The following is a 16,142-nucleotide window of genomic DNA, read 5'->3' as shown; positions in this document are numbered from 1 at the left end:
TAGTTATGTACATATGATTACATAAAATGATGCCTATTGAAATAAATTCCAAGAAATGTAAACTAGGCTTTTTAGTCTTTATTGTGTACTGTTTGTAGGTCTTTCATTCTTTTTTCTTCATTTCTTCTTTTTTGTTCTTTTATTATTCCTTGTTTTCAATTTCTGTACACTTTGTCTTGTGTATAAGTTTATCTTATTTGGAGAAGGGAAGAAAAGGCACAGAAATGGTAGAGCAAAGGTAGAGCTAATGTAACAGTGATACTCATCAGACACTGGGTTAGAAATGAACTTTATGATTTGGGTAGAGGGGGATTTTGGGGGGGAAGGAAATGGTTGAAAAGGAGGGAAGGGATAACTGTTCAAAAAGAAATACTCATGACCTTTCCTATGTGACTATAAACCCCTCTGTACATTACCTTTACAATTAAATTTTTTTGCCAGTCTTGGCAATTCAGGGCCTGTGTACTCTCCTTGGACATTTTTTGCTCAAGGGTAGCGCTTTGCCACTTGAGCCATAATGCCACTTCTGCCTTTTCTGTGTAGTGGTACCGGGGAATCAAACCCAAAGTTTAGTGTATGCTAGGCGAGCATTCCACTACTAGGCTATGCTCCCGCAATAAATTTTTTTAAACAGGAAAAAAAATCCTAATTTATGTTTCTGGCGACCAACAAAATACTTAAAAAGTTAAACTACTACTTTTTCCTCCATAATAATGCATGAAAATTCTCCATATGGTATCTTGTAATTCACAATAATCTATGTTGAAGTATTCAGAGCCTGAATCTGAATAAAAATTTGACTACGTAACTTAGAAATTAACATAATCTTAGTTAAATGGTTATATCTGAGAGACCTTGGGTTGTGAGGATTATGAATATGAAGGTATTGATAACATTCAGTTAATGAAACATAGCAAGCAATGCATCTAACGTTACCTTGGAGCAGAGAAAAACGTATTTTAGAGTTGAGTTACATGTCCATCTGATGTTTCCTAATTTTGAAGGTTAGTAATATCTTTTTGGGGATGTTTTAGAAGAAGGAAGCATGGTTAATGATAAGATGGGTGAAGTTTTGGACAAGATATCTGTGTGAAGTCCTTCCAAAACTCAACATATTGCAATGGTAACACCTTCACCAAGTGTGTGAATGCCATCCTTTCACAAGGTACTAGTTTTACAAATTGGCAAACATTTCTCTTCCTCCTTTGACATCTCTTCCTATTCAAATGCAACACATAGAGTGTTGTGTTTGGAAGAACTAAAATCTGTATTCAAGCCACTGTTCTTGCTGACTTGCCATAGTTTTTTTCTCAGATGGTGAAATCTTCAGATTGTTCCAAAATATATGAAGATGATCTTTCTTAGCTAGGTCCGGTCGAACATGCTTCAAGATTTCAAACGTTCCTTTTGCTGTAAACCTGTTTTGCACAAAGCCAGCATCAGATGCAACAGAGGTAGGTAATGAAGATAATAATGGCCATGTTTGATATCAGGAAGAAGAAAATTTACTTCACTATTTCCATTCAAGGTAAATCCTTTCATGAATTGACTGAACTAATGATTACTGATCAAGTGAGAGGCACGATGATGTGTGTGTTTTTGACATGGGTAATTCTTTTTTTCCATGTATTTTTTTATTGTAATTAATAGAAGGGTTACATTATATTCACCAGATAAATGGTGCATTACTTCACATACATTGATACCCTTTCTCATGTCTGGTCCCATTTACCCCCTCCACCCCCTCCCCTTGTCTTATTTTCCCCCCTTCCTTATCTGATTTCAAATAACCAAATATGTGTATATAAAATATATCAGATAACAAGGTGAAATACTGTAACAATATGAGATAACCAAGAGACAGCAAAAGAGATGAGAGTTAACATAGTATATTAAGGACAGCAATCACTCATTATATAGCTTTTGTTTCTATATCCTGGAGGACCTTTCATTTAGCGTCATACTATATGGCCTACGTACCTAGGTTTGCTCTACTGTAAACCTCTGCTCGGTGAGCTCAAGGTTTCTACTGATTATGACAAATGAGGGAGACTATTGGGCCTATGTTCCTTTGAGTCTGGCTTACTTTACTTAATATGATTCTTTCTAAGTCTTTCCATTTCCTTATAAATGGGGCGATGTCGTTCTTTCTGACAGCAGCATAGAATTCCAATGTGTACAAATACCACATCTTGTTGATCCACTCATGAACTGAGGGGCATCTGGGTTGGTTCCATGTCTTTGCTATGGTGAATAGTGACACCGGTAATTCTTCTAAATAAGATATTTCATTCACTTAAATTGTAGACTATTTATTATGTGATGGGTACAAATTAAGATATATGCCTTTTTACAAGTTCAAATATTTTCCAACAAAATCATACTGTTATGATCATTTCTGAAGGCTCTTAGCTTAAAAGGTAAAAATGAGGCTCATTTACACTCTTCACTATTATTTTTTTTGAAAGATTTCATTAACACTGATTTTAACATCATATTTCAAATGTCATGTTTAACAAACAAGTATTCAAGAAGGGAATCTCTGCATGCAGTCACTGGCACATAGATTTTAGGACATAATTAAGATTAAGCTGAGAGTTTGTATGTCATAGATACATATCAATCTGTATAACATTATGTTTATATGATGAGATATATACCATCATTGACTATTATTCTTACTCTTTAATTTTCACCCAAGTGGCTTTTTAAAATTGTAATTTTTTCACAAGGAGATTTAAAAAAACAGAAGAAAAAAGGAATGAGATGTAAAAATGTCTTTATGTGAAAACAGATTTTCTTCACAAGAGAGTAACACTAATTTTCTGGGGAAACACCTGATATTATGCTCCTAGTGTCAAAAACCTGTTACATATTAACATCATCTTCTTTTCTTAGTGTAAAATGAAAATATTAAATGATTACCACTGAGTTCTGGTTCATATTAAATCCATAACATTAGCTACTAGGAGCCTGAGATCTTAGAATTCAGGTTCAAAGCCCCCCGAGGTATACAAAATTCTTGATAATGTTTTTTCCACAAAAGCAGAATTGAAAGTATGGCTCAAGTAGTAGAGTATTGATTGTGAATAGGCTTTGTGAGTTCAAAACTCCGAATTGAACCCAGATTTGAGGCACCTGCAAAGCAAACAAATAAATAAATTGCCTTCATTTTTCCTTTTTTCTATTTCCAATTTACCGTATTGGCTAATATTTTCTTTTCATAAACATATTTTAAATTATATTTAAGGAGTTGTACAAAGGATCTCCTTTGATCTTCCTGACATTTTATTTTGCTAAACTTCAACTCTACCTGACTCTACCTTTCCAAGAACATGAGGTGTACCTGGCTTATGTCATATATCTACAACAGGCCATCAAGTCCTGGAATGATTCAGTATCTTTTATTTGAAAGGCCACACTCACATTGACAATTTATATCTATGCCATGTGTGGAAGCTGTGTGGTTCACATTTACTCATTGCTCTGTCAAAAAAAAACAAGTATTGCATATATTCCTCTATGGTGAGGACTGAGTTATGCATTATGGTTTTCACTCTAAATGCTTCGGCCTTTCAAAATAGCCAAACAAGCAAAGTTACTTACCTCACAAAACTGCCCCCTGTATTTCTTATTTAAAATGCATAATGATATATTCTTTCTTTTACAATCCCTATAAAGATCAGGTAAATGAAACTAGAAACAGATCAAGTCTTTCAAATATCCCAATATACCATAAAAAGTTTGTACTGTGAATAGTTTTTTTTCCCACACATCTTAGAACAGCACCAGCATTGATTATTCTGAATACATGCCTTGTTTCCTCGAAATGCAGACTATATATGATAGCTTGGATTGCAGAAGTTGTAGAATCTGCTAGATCTAAAATAATAATGATTGGAAGTATTTAATAAAGTATTTGTGGGTTGGATGACAATCATGATGTTTCTTTCTCCAATTTTTATAGTCACTTTTTACCTCCTCTACTTTCCACACCAATTTAACTTCCACTGTGAGGTGTAGGCTGCTGATATAGAAGGTAAGATTAAAAGTGAGTATTGGTGCAGAAAGCTAACTCTATCCTTTGAAGATTTCTTGCTTCTGCCCTGGGAAGCAAAATTGCATTTTATTTAAAGTAAAGCAACCGAATACTCTACAATACTGGCTGTGTTTTGGAATATGTATTTCAGTGAATTTTAAAAGAATTTTCTCTGCTTTTTAAGTAATCGAATGATACTGAATTTCTTAATTTACTGATGTGACTGTTACAGGCTGTTCTAACAGGAAAGTGTGAAACTGTGTAGTAAAATTCAAATAATATTAATAAAGGATTGGGGTGAAGCTCAGAGAAGCATAAGGAAAATAATTGTTTTTACTGGCTATTTCTACATAACTTATCTTCCCTTCTTAAATGACATCACTTTTACTGTTGCATTTTTGTTATTATACCAGGTATATTATTGAACCCTCTCTGCACTTCTAGAACAATGCTTTTTAAAGTATGCAGTATATCTCATATCATTTTATATCTATATATCTCATTTTTTCCTTCTTGCAACAAAGAGATCTCAGAACAGGCTATCCCTCTACATTTGTATTTGTAAAATATGCAACAGAATTTGGAACAGGACCAATGCTTAATTGGGTTTGGCTAGATTAATAATGGATGACTATGTCCTAGCCTAAAGATTCAATTTTTCTGATTTATTTCACACAAAAAGATTAAATTATTAGTCAGGCATTCCTGGTTCTTGTCTATAATCCTTAGCAACTCAAAAGGCTAAGCTCTGAGCAAAATGATTCAAAGTTAACTTGGGAAGACAACTCTGAGAGACTCTAGTTAAATAACCAGCAAGTAGAGGTGTGGTCAAAGAAGTGAAAGAGCTCCAGCTTTGGTTGAAAAGGCAGATCAAGAGAGGAGAAGAAACAAGGACATATTTTTTCATATATTTTTATTGTAATTAATAGAAGGGTTACATTATATTCACCAGATAGAAGGTTCATTACTTCACAAACATTGATACCCTTTCTCATGTCTTGGTCCCCATTTCCCTACCCCCCCCTCTGCCCTTCATCTTGTTTTTCCCCCTTCCCTATCCTATTTCAAATAACCAAATAAGCATACATACAATAGATCAGATAACAAGATAAAATACTATAACAATATGAGATAACCAAGGGATAGCAAAAGAGAGGAGAAATAACATAGTACATTAAGGACAACAATCACTCATTATATGGCTTTGAAACAAGGAAATATTAAAGCCACTAGCACAACGATGTTCATTGCAGTATTATTTACCATAGCTAAGATATGGAACCAACCCAGATGCCCGTTGGTAGCTGACTGGCTTAAGAAGATGTGGTATTTATACACAATGGAATTATATACTGTCATCAGAAAAAATGACACCCCCCATTCATAAGGAAATGGAAAGACTTGGAAAAATCATATTAAATGAAGTAAGCCAGATACAAAGGAACGTAGATAGGCTCATTGGTTTCCTTCATCTGTAATAATACACATCTAGAACTCTCCTAGCAGAGGATTACAATAGCTAGGATTCTCCGAGCAGAGGATTACAATAGCTCAAAACTTTATGTACATAGGTCATATAGAATGAGACTAGGTGAAATGAACTCTAGGATATGGAAACAAGAGGTGTTTCTTCTGTGATTGTTGTTTTTAATGTACTATGTCATTTCTTTTCTCTTTTTTTGCCCTTATGGTTAATCTCATATTGTTACTATATCTGACTTTGTTACCTGGTATATTGCATATATGTTTATTTGTTTATTTAAAATAGGAAAGGGAAGGGGGGAAACAAGATGATTGGGAGGGGGAGGGGGAGGAAAACAGGGATAAAAGCATGAGAAGGGGTGTCAATGTGCGAGAAATAATGCACCTACTGTAACCTCTCTATACATTATCCTGACAATAAAAAACGAACCCAGAACAATGAAACTTTAAGTGTTACCTTGAGGAATTGTGAAAGATGATTGATGGAAGTTAACTTTGAGTTGTGAACGCACATGCTTGTGTGTTCTTATTTTAAAGTCCACCAGAAAAGAGAGCATCTTTTAAATTTAGAAGAGAAAATACTTCCACATGCAGAAAACACCCCAAACATGATCTATGAAATGCTATTAAATCAATTTAATTAGGAAAGTAGACTTAGAATAAGCAAAACTAATTCTTCAAAAGTTATCAAGTTAAGAGGGGCCATTACAAGTACAGTTTTAGGCATATGGCCATTATCCAATAATGCTCATTTCTTATTTGAATACGAGAAGACTGAATCTGAAATATTTCAGATTAAAACAAAAAGAGGGGAAAGTCTCTGTGGTCAAGCTCCTACTGGCATTATAGTATAGATGAACATATTGGAAGTACATGAAAGTTATAGTAATCAGCAAGCCAGCATCGTATCTTAACAGACACCAGAGTCTATACCTGCCTGTCAGTGGAAGAGCATCATGATTTATATATTTGTATATTGTGGTCATGTATCAGTGAACACAATATCAGATATTTTCAGTTTGAAAAGTTTATCAGAAAGCTGGCCAATCATTTTTCTTCTTGAAAACTGTAGGCTGTAGTTTACACTGTAGCCTTTATGGAAAGAAAGACAAAATAAGTGCCAGAGTCAACTTCTTTGGATATTGTATTAATGGGTGATCTGGAATTGTGAACTCTAGTTTGCTATATTATTTACTACAGATGCCACAATGCAGAGATTTTTGTGTAAGCTAGGATGCAGGTCCTTTGTTATCTATGAATTTCTGATAGGATTAGTACAAAGAGTCTGTTGTATGACATTATATGAGAACCTTTTAGGCAGCTCCAAAGAAATGAAATAACATAGGTTTTGATTATGAACAGAGATTCAGTCTGTGTTGGATGTAAAAAAAGTGTTAGTTTGAAAAAGAACAAAGTATAATTTTGTTTCTGTGTTTTTACTTACTGTGAACAACTTCTGGGTCACCATCATAGTTCTGATGTAGCAAATTTTTTACCCCTCCCACCACAAAGCTGGATATTTCGCTGGAAATTGTGATAGACCATAAACAACATTAAATCCTATGTGACATAAACTTAAATGTCTCATCAATAAAATGACCAAATTAAAGCTAAACAATATGAGTTGATTCTAGCTACTTACATCTTAATTTTCTATGCTTACTTTATTATTCCAATTGTTTTTTATTTTTCTGTGTTGATGCTGTTTCTGTCTTTACAAAAGCCTAAGAAACATTTTTTGAAATTAACTCACAAAACAAACTTTGTCACATACTTACAAAGACATATGTACTGGGAGGTGTCAAGTATGGAGAATTGAACAGAACAGGACTGGAGACTTCTTCTGTATTTGAAAATTTGCTACTTTCTTTTTTTCATATATTTTTATTGTAATTAATAGGAGGTTTACATTATATTCATCAGATAGAAGGTGCATTACTTCACAAATATTGATACCCTGTCTCATGTCCTGTTTCCCATTTCCCTCCCCAATCCCCCCTCACAACTTGATTTCCCCCTTCCCTCTCCTATTTCAAATAACCAATAAAATATATCAGATAACAAGATGAAATATTGTAACAATATGAAATAACCAAGGGACAATAAAGGAGATGAGAGATAACATAGTACATCAAGGACAACAATCACTCATTATATGGCTTTTGTTTCTATATCCTGGAGGTCCTTACATTTAGCATCATACTATATGGTTTTAAGTATCTAGATTTTGTTCTATTGTGAATCTCTGCTAGGAGAGCCCAACGTTCCTACTGATTATGACAAATGAGGGAGACTATTGGGTCTATGTTCCTTTGAGTCTGGCTTACTTCACTTAATATGATTTTTTCTAAGTCTTTCCATTTCCTAACAAATGGGGCAATGTCATTCTTTCTGACAGCAGCATAGAATTCCATTGTGTACAAATACTACAGCTTGTTGATCCACTCATCAACTGAGGGACATCTGGGTTGGTTCCATATCTTTGCTATTGTAAATAGTGCTGCAATGAACATCGTTGTAAAATTTGCTGCTTTCTGTATTTTGCTGTCATAATTTATTTTGGCTAGTGTGACAAAATGTCACGAAGTGAATGACCCACAGGAATTGAAATGTATTTCTCACACTTCTGGTTCATGTAAGACTGAGCACCAGCAGATTCAATGTCTGGTGGTGTTTGATATTCTGGTTCAAAATAGCCATCTTCTCCTGGTGTCCTAATGTTGTAGAAGTAAGCAAGGGATCTCTACAATCACCGTTGTGAATGCAGAGATTTTGTTCACAAGGACTTCACTTTGTGATCTAATTATCTTCCAGTGGCTCCAACTCCAACTTCCACATATTGCCTTGACAAAAGGATGTAAGTAAACACACAATCCAAAAAGAAAATCTACAAATGAGTACATTTTGATCTTTCATAAGATCATGGACAAACAGTGAAAGACAAAAAAAACAAAAACAAAAACAAAAACACGTTTTATTGCACAATGCATGTATCCCAGGTGAAATGAAATAGAGGTAACACTAGCTTCATATTTCCTATTATGAAAACATTATTTTCCATGGTTTATTTGGTGCAACATTTTATGTAACATTATGTGCATTTGGTTAGTAATTTTGCTGTGTACAATCCCACTGCCCAATATAGTTCTAAAATACTGTCTAGTGTTCTGAAACACAAGATGGCTGGGACATGTCTTTTTAGATTAACTTCATTCAGGCATAAATTACCATGCTTTTAGTTGTGGGTTCAATGTCATTGAATCAAAAATAGATAATAAATATGGTATATACTGATTGGTTGATGAATATGTTGTGCCTAGAGTTCTCAGAAACACAAACTTTTGTCTTCAGGAAACTAATGTGTTGATTCCATAATCACTACAACTTCATGCAGTGTAGTTATATAAATAACAAAACCAATTTGTATATTGGCCAATTAAGAAAAATTAGAGATATTCACTTAGTATTATCCGGAGAATACTACTTATATCTGTAATTGGTCAGAGACACCAAGCTAAGCACTAGGTTAGTGAAAATTGAAAAGTCTTTAAGACATGATTTTTGTTTTTGTTTTTGATTTATGTCCATGAATTAGCTTGTGTTCTTAAATCCACTGGAATTAAATACTTCATTAGGCATTTATATAACATATAAGTGCCCCTTTCAATGGATCAGGGCTCAGAATTTTCAAGAGCCAATACTCTAAACCAAAATTTAGAATTTATGGCTTTTTTATAGCTGTAATTTATAGCTGGTTTTATCCCGTGGCAGTGTTTGACTGAACATAGCAGAGACTTTAGCAGGATGGGGTAGGAGTAGTTAGGTTCTCAAGAAAGAGAGATCAGGGAGTCCTTCAGATCTGTGGAGGGAGAAAGCTGTCTGGCATAAAAAAAAGCTTTGAGAACACAGATTCAGAAATCCCATTAGGAATTTAGAGACTCTATTTTTTTGATGTCTATTTTTCTGATAGGTAGAGGCTCAGAAATAAAAATCATGCACAACTTGTTTATAATTGTAATTCTACATATGTAATTCATAATTAAATATAAATTTTAAAAATGATCTTGGCTTAGGGCTGAGAGTGTATGTAAGGATTTTGTAGCTGTAACTAGCTAGCTATCATCAGTTTCCTCCTGGTTCTTAATTTTCCTCTCATCATCTTTGGCTTCTTTTATAAACATTTTCATGATACACATATCCTTAGGGATGTGGAATACTAGAGGGTCTAGATCTATAGATGTAATGAGCACCTTAATGGGATTTTGGATTGCAAATGAGATTAAATATTTTCAGAAGCCAAGATGACAAGAAGTATGGCTCTGGAAGTCTCATCAAGATGTAATTCTAGACCTGAAGGAAATGTCTCGGTGTTTGCCAGCAGCAATCCTCCTTCTTTCTCTCCTCTCTTCACATTAAATAACAATAACACATCATTTATGATTTTTAACCTAGCAATTACCTTGAATATCTTTATGTTCTTTGTGCAGATGTCATATGGTACCCTTCTTCAAATATCCTACTTACTTCAGGCTTGAATAATTCCATTTTATGCAATATCAACTTGCCTCATCTGAGGTAGAATGGCCCATCTATCTAGCACAACTGCTGGTGCACAAAGTAATAAACAAAATAAATATTGCCACCTGTGAATTTACCAAGCTTACTCAGTAACATGTGGACAGTCCCACTCAACACTGACGAATGATGCATCCCCCCTTGTCTGAATGTGGGAAAGGACAATACACCTAACTGAAGTATGAGTGATTCCGTGGAGTGGTGTCATCAGACCATCCAATGCAGATATCAAGGATTCACATGCATGGGACTATCTAGTCAGTCCAGCTCACAACAATCCTCTGTTCATCTGACCTACTTGACTTGCCATTAGTCCTAACATAGGAAGACAGATCTGAGTTTTAACTATCCTGCATCAGAATTAAACCAGAATTCAGACATCATTTCTCATTAGGTTTTCTTATGTTAATGTTCATCTGAAATGAATTTCTTTTTCCATGTACCAGCTCTATTCTTTTTGATTTTTTTCATATATTTTTATTGTAATTAATAGAAGCGTTACATGATATTTGCCAGACAGATGGTGCATTAATTCCCATACACTGATACCCTTTCACATGTCTTGGTCCCCATTTCCCTCCTCCCCACCACCACCCCTCATCTTGTTTTCCCCCATTCCCTATCGAATTTCAAATAACCAAATACAAATATATCCGATACAACAGGTAACAAACAATATGAGATAACCAAGGGAGAGCAAAAGAGATGAGAGATAACATAGTACCTTAAGAACAACAATCATTCATTATATGGCTTATGTTTCTATATCCTAGAGATCCTTTCATTCAGCGTCCTACTATATGGCCTTTTGTATCAAGGTTTTTCTCTATTGCAAATCTCTGTTAGAAAAGCCCAAGGTTTCTACTGATTATGACAAATGAAGAAAAACATTGAGTCTAAGTTCCTTTGAGTCTGGTTTACTTCACTTAATATGATCTTTTCTAAGTATTTCCATTTCCTGACAAATGGAGTGATGTCATTCTTTCTGACAGCAACATCAAATTCCATTGTGTACAATTACCACATCTTGTTGATCCACTCTTCAACTGAGGGATATCTAGGTTGGTTCCATATCTTTGCTATGGTAAATAGTGCTGCAATGAGCATTGTGCTGGTGGATTTAGTATGTCCTTGTTTCTGGATGATTGGGTAAATGCCAAGTAGTGGAATTGCTGGGTCATAGGGGAGTTCTATGTTTAGTCTTCTGAGGAACTGCCATACTGCTTTCCATAGTGGTTGAATGAGTTTGCACTCCCACCAACAGTGTAGTAGTGATCCCTCCTGGCCACATCTCCTCCAGCATCTGTTGTTATTAGTTTTCTTGATCCTGGCCATTCTAACTGGAGTGTGGTGGAATCTTAGAGTTGTTTTGATTTGCATTTCTTTTATGACCAGAGATGTTGAGCATTTCTTCATGTGTCTATAGGCCATTTTTGTTTCTTCTTTAGAGAAGACTCTAAGTCTTTGGCCCATCTTTTAATGGAATGGTCGTTACTTTGGAGATTAGTTTTGGATTGATTCAATTTTTTGAGCTGATGATATATTTTAGATATGAGGCCCTTGTCTGTTGTATGGTTGGTGAAGATCTTCTCCCACTCTGTAGGCTTCCTAATTAATTTAGTAGCTATGTCCTTTGCCATACAAAAGCTCTGTAGTTTAATACAGTCCCACTTATCCAGCCTTTCTCTGATTTGTTGTGATTCTTGGTCCTTATTAAGAAAGTTTCGACCTGTGCCAAAGAGGTCTAGTGTATCTCCTATTCCTTCTTGTAATGTTTTCAGAGTGTCGGCTTTTACCTCCAGGTCTTTGATCCATTTGGAGTTAATTCTAGTGCAGGGTGACAAAAGAAGGATCCAACTTTAGTTTTCTGCAGGTGCTTAACCAGTTCTGCCAGCACAACTTGTTGAAGAGGCTATCTTTCTTCCATTCTATTTTTTTGGCTCCCTTGTCAAAGATTAGGTGGCCATAGGTCTGTGGTTTAATATCTGGGTCTTCAGTTCTATTCCATTGGTCTTCAGGCCTGTTCTTGTGCCAGTACCAAGCTGTTTTGATAATTGTAGCTCTGTAATAGAGTCTAAAGTTTGGTATTGCAATTCCTCCTGCGCTGTTCTTTCTGCTAAGAAGTGTTTTTGCTATACGGAGTCTTTTATTATCCCATATGAAATTTTGGATTGCCTCTTCTATTTCTTTAAAGAATGCCATTGGGATATTGATGGGTATTGCATTGAATTTGTAGATAGCCCTTAGCAAGATTGTCATTTTCACGATATTGATTCTTCCAATCCAGGAACATGGGAGTTTTTTCCATTTCCTCAGTTCTGCTTTAATTTCCTTTTTCAGGGTTTTAAAGTTTTACATTCTTTGTTAAGGTAATTCCTAGGTACTTTATTTTCTTTGAGGCTATTGCAAAAGGAGTTGCTTTCCTGATTGTTGCCTCATTCCTCTCACTGTTGGCATAGAGGAAGGCAGTTGATTTTTGAGGGTTAATTTTATAGCCTGCTACCCTTCCAAAGTTTTGAATCATCTCAAAGAGCTTGGGAGTAGAGTCTATAGGATTCTTTAAATACAGAATCATGTCATCTGCAAAGAGGGAAAGTTTTACTTCCTCTTTCCCTATTTGGATCCCCTTTATGCTTGCTTCTTACCTTATTGCACTGGCTAGGCATTCTAAAACTATGTTAAAGAGGAGTGGAGAGAGTGGGCATCCTTGTCTCGTTCCTGATTTTAGAGGGAATGGCTTTAGCTTTTCTCAGATAAGTATAATACTAGCTGTGGGTTTGTCATACACAACCTTTATTATATTGAGGAATGTTCCATGGATTCTTAGTTTCTCCAGAGCTTTTAACATAAAGGGGTGTTGGATCTTGTCAAATGCCTTTTCTGCATCTTTTGAGACAGTCATGTGATTTTTGTCCTTGCTCCTGTTGATGTGTTGAATTATATTAATTGATTTGTGTATGTTGAACCAGCTTTGCCTCCCTGTAATGAATCCAGTTTGATCATAGTGTATAATTTTTTTGATGAGTTGATATAGACGGTTGGCCATATTTTGTTTAGAAGTTTTGCATCGATGTTCATCAAAGAAATAGGTCTATAGTTCTCTTTCTTTGATGAATCTCTGTCTGGTTTGGGGATGAGGATTATACTGGCTTCATACAATGAGTTTGGTAAAGAACCTTCATTTTCAATTTTGTTGAAGAGCTTGAGGAGTATTGATGTGAGCTCTGCTTTGAAGACCTTATAGAATTCTGCTGTGAATCCATCTGGCCCTGGGCTTTTTTTAGGTGGAAGTTCTCTTATTGCCATTTCTGTTTGTTTGAAATAGGTCTGTTTAGTTGAGTTAGTTCTTTCAGTGTGGGTATGTTAATATTGGCTAGGAATTCATCCATTTCTTCTAGATTCTCAAATTTGTTGGCATAAAGGTTTGAGAAGTATTCCCTCATGATACTCTGGATCTTGGTAATTTCTGTCGTGATGTTACCATTTTTGTCTGTGATTTTGTTTATTTCGGTATGCTCCCTCCTTTTTCTGGTAAGGTTTGTCAATGTTTTAAATTTTTTCAAAGAACCAACTCCTTGTTTTGTTGATTCTTTCTGTAGTTTTTTTGGATTCCAATTCTTTTAATTCTGCTTTAATAATTTGCTTCCTTCTAGTGGGATTAGGGTGGGTTTGTTGCTCTTTTTCCAGGAGCTTAAGGTGACACATTAAATTGTTGGTTTGCGATTTTTTCAATTTGTTACTGTAGGCACTCAGAGATATAAATTTTCCTCTGAGTACTGCCCTTGCCGTGTCCCAAAGGAGCTGGTATTTTGTGTGCTCCTTTTTGTTAAATTTCATAAACTGTTGGATTTCTGTTATGATCTCTTCGATGACCCATTGGTGATTCAACAATGTGTTGTTCAATCTCCATGAGTTACAGGGTTTTCGTTGGTGGAGATGGGTGTTCAGTTCCAATTTGATGCTCTTGTGATCTGAGAGAGTGCAGGGAATAATTTCAGTGTTTCTGAATCTGTCCAGGTTTGTTTTATGCCCTAAAATGTGGTCTATTTTGGAAAATGTTCCATGTGCTGCTGAGAAAAACATATATTGTGTTGTTGCTGGGTGGAATAATCCGCAGTTGTCTGTTAGATCTAGTTGGCCTATATAGTTGTTCAATTCTAAGGTTTCTATTTTGAGTTTTTGCCTTGTTGATCTGTCCAAAATGAGAGTGGTGTGTTAAAGTCACCAACAATCAGTGTGTTTCCATCTATGTATGGTTTCAGTGAAAGTAAAGTTTGCTTGATGAAGTTCGGAGCTCCGGGATTGGGTGTGTAGATATTTAGGATGGTTATGTCTTCCTGGAGGAAAGATCCCTTTAGTAGTATGTAGTAACCTCTTTTGTCTTTTCTCACTAATTTTAGTTTGAAGTCTATTTTTATCTGATATGAGGATGGCAACTCCAGCCTGTTTATGGGGGCCGTTAGCTTGATAGAGTGTATTTCAACCTCTCATTTTCAAAATGTATTTGTTTTTTTGGGTAAGATATGTCTCTTGAAGACAGCAGAACAATGGATCTTGTTTTTTGATCCAACTAGATAATCTATGCCGTTTAATTGGAGAGTTAAGCCCATTGATATTGAGAGTCAGGATTGAGAAATATTTATTAGTTCCTGCCATTTTTACAAGCTTTCATTAGGGCCTGTGTCTTGATAGTTTTTGTGGTACTTACATGTTATGAGTTTTAGGTGCCATGTCTTTTCTGTATTACATTTGTGTTGGTTTTCTATGTGTAGAACATCTTTGAGAATTTTCTGTAGTGTTGGTTTTGTTGCTACATAATGTTGGGCTCCCTCCCAATGCCATTTCGCTAGCAGAAACTTCTCTGAGCCACTCACAAATTGCTGGATTCTCTGGTTCCGTGTAGCTGGCACGTCCGTGCATGGCCGGGTGTTGGCTCTGGGCTGATACAGCTCTGTGTGGCTCTGTATGCAGCTGGCGGGTCTGCGCTGCTGTGGAGCGCTGTCTCTGCTCTGATTCATAAGAGCCTTTGTTTCCCCGGCCGCTCCGTGGCAGAGCTCCATGCTATCTTTTCGCGCTGGTATTCTTCCTTGTTTTCCTTTCTTTCCTCTCTGCCTGAGTTCTCTGTGGTCCTAACGCTTACTTGGGATCAATTTCTGTTAGAGGACTGTCTCCTGCACTGCCAGTACATGAATCTTGGCAGGAGCTCAGTACTGCTCACCCTGAACCGCCGCCATGTTCTGCCGATCTCCCAGCTCTGTTCTTTTTGATCCCTACAATTTTATTAGCCTTTCTTTTGTCATTCTGTAACCTGTGACTCAATGTAAATAAAGAATAATATGTAATGTCAGATTTAATATTATTCATAATGAAGATTAGAATAAGAGAATCTGTTTGACAATGGCTAATAGGTATCAAACAAGTCAATAGTACTTCCTGAATTGACATAAACAAACTTGATACAGTCTGTGAAATTATTGTTATTCAATAAATTCTGAAATTGAGGAAAGGCACAAATGTTCCTTCTATGATTCTGACATAACTTACTCATAACAGTGTATAAGGGTGGTGTCTTAATGCTCCAAAATAACTTGGGTTTGTAGAAGTCTTTATTGCTCTTGAAGTATATTCATGATATTCTTTAAATGTATTTGTTTCAATGCAGATAGTGACTCACTGGATGATTTTAAGTACAGATTATGGTCATTGACTTTGGAGTTACTCAATCACTTCCTATACAACAACAGAAATAGTGATAGAGCTTTCTGCTGCTTTCTCATGAGCAGAGGCCACACAGCAATTTTGGCTCTGTGGCCTGGACAGACCACTAAAGTTACAGCCCTATTGTAGGAAGCCTGCTTACCACTCTAGCTCAGGGTACAGCATTCCTACCAGTGTTACAGCTGTACTGCCAGGATTTTTGCAGTTTCCATATGTCCTGTTTTCATTGATTCATTCAGTATTGGATGAATAACCTCTAGAACAGAAGAGGAAATAAATGTAAAACTTTCTTCCTAAGAGAAGCATCTAACTCAAAGCCTGCTGTCAC

This window comes from Megascapheus bottae, chromosome 1 (assembly GCF_031878675.1).
Source record: "Megascapheus bottae isolate mThoBot1 chromosome 1, mThoBot2.hap1, whole genome shotgun sequence".
Lineage (NCBI taxonomy): Eukaryota > Metazoa > Chordata > Mammalia > Rodentia > Geomyidae > Megascapheus > Megascapheus bottae.
This window is presented reverse-complemented; position numbering follows the sequence as displayed.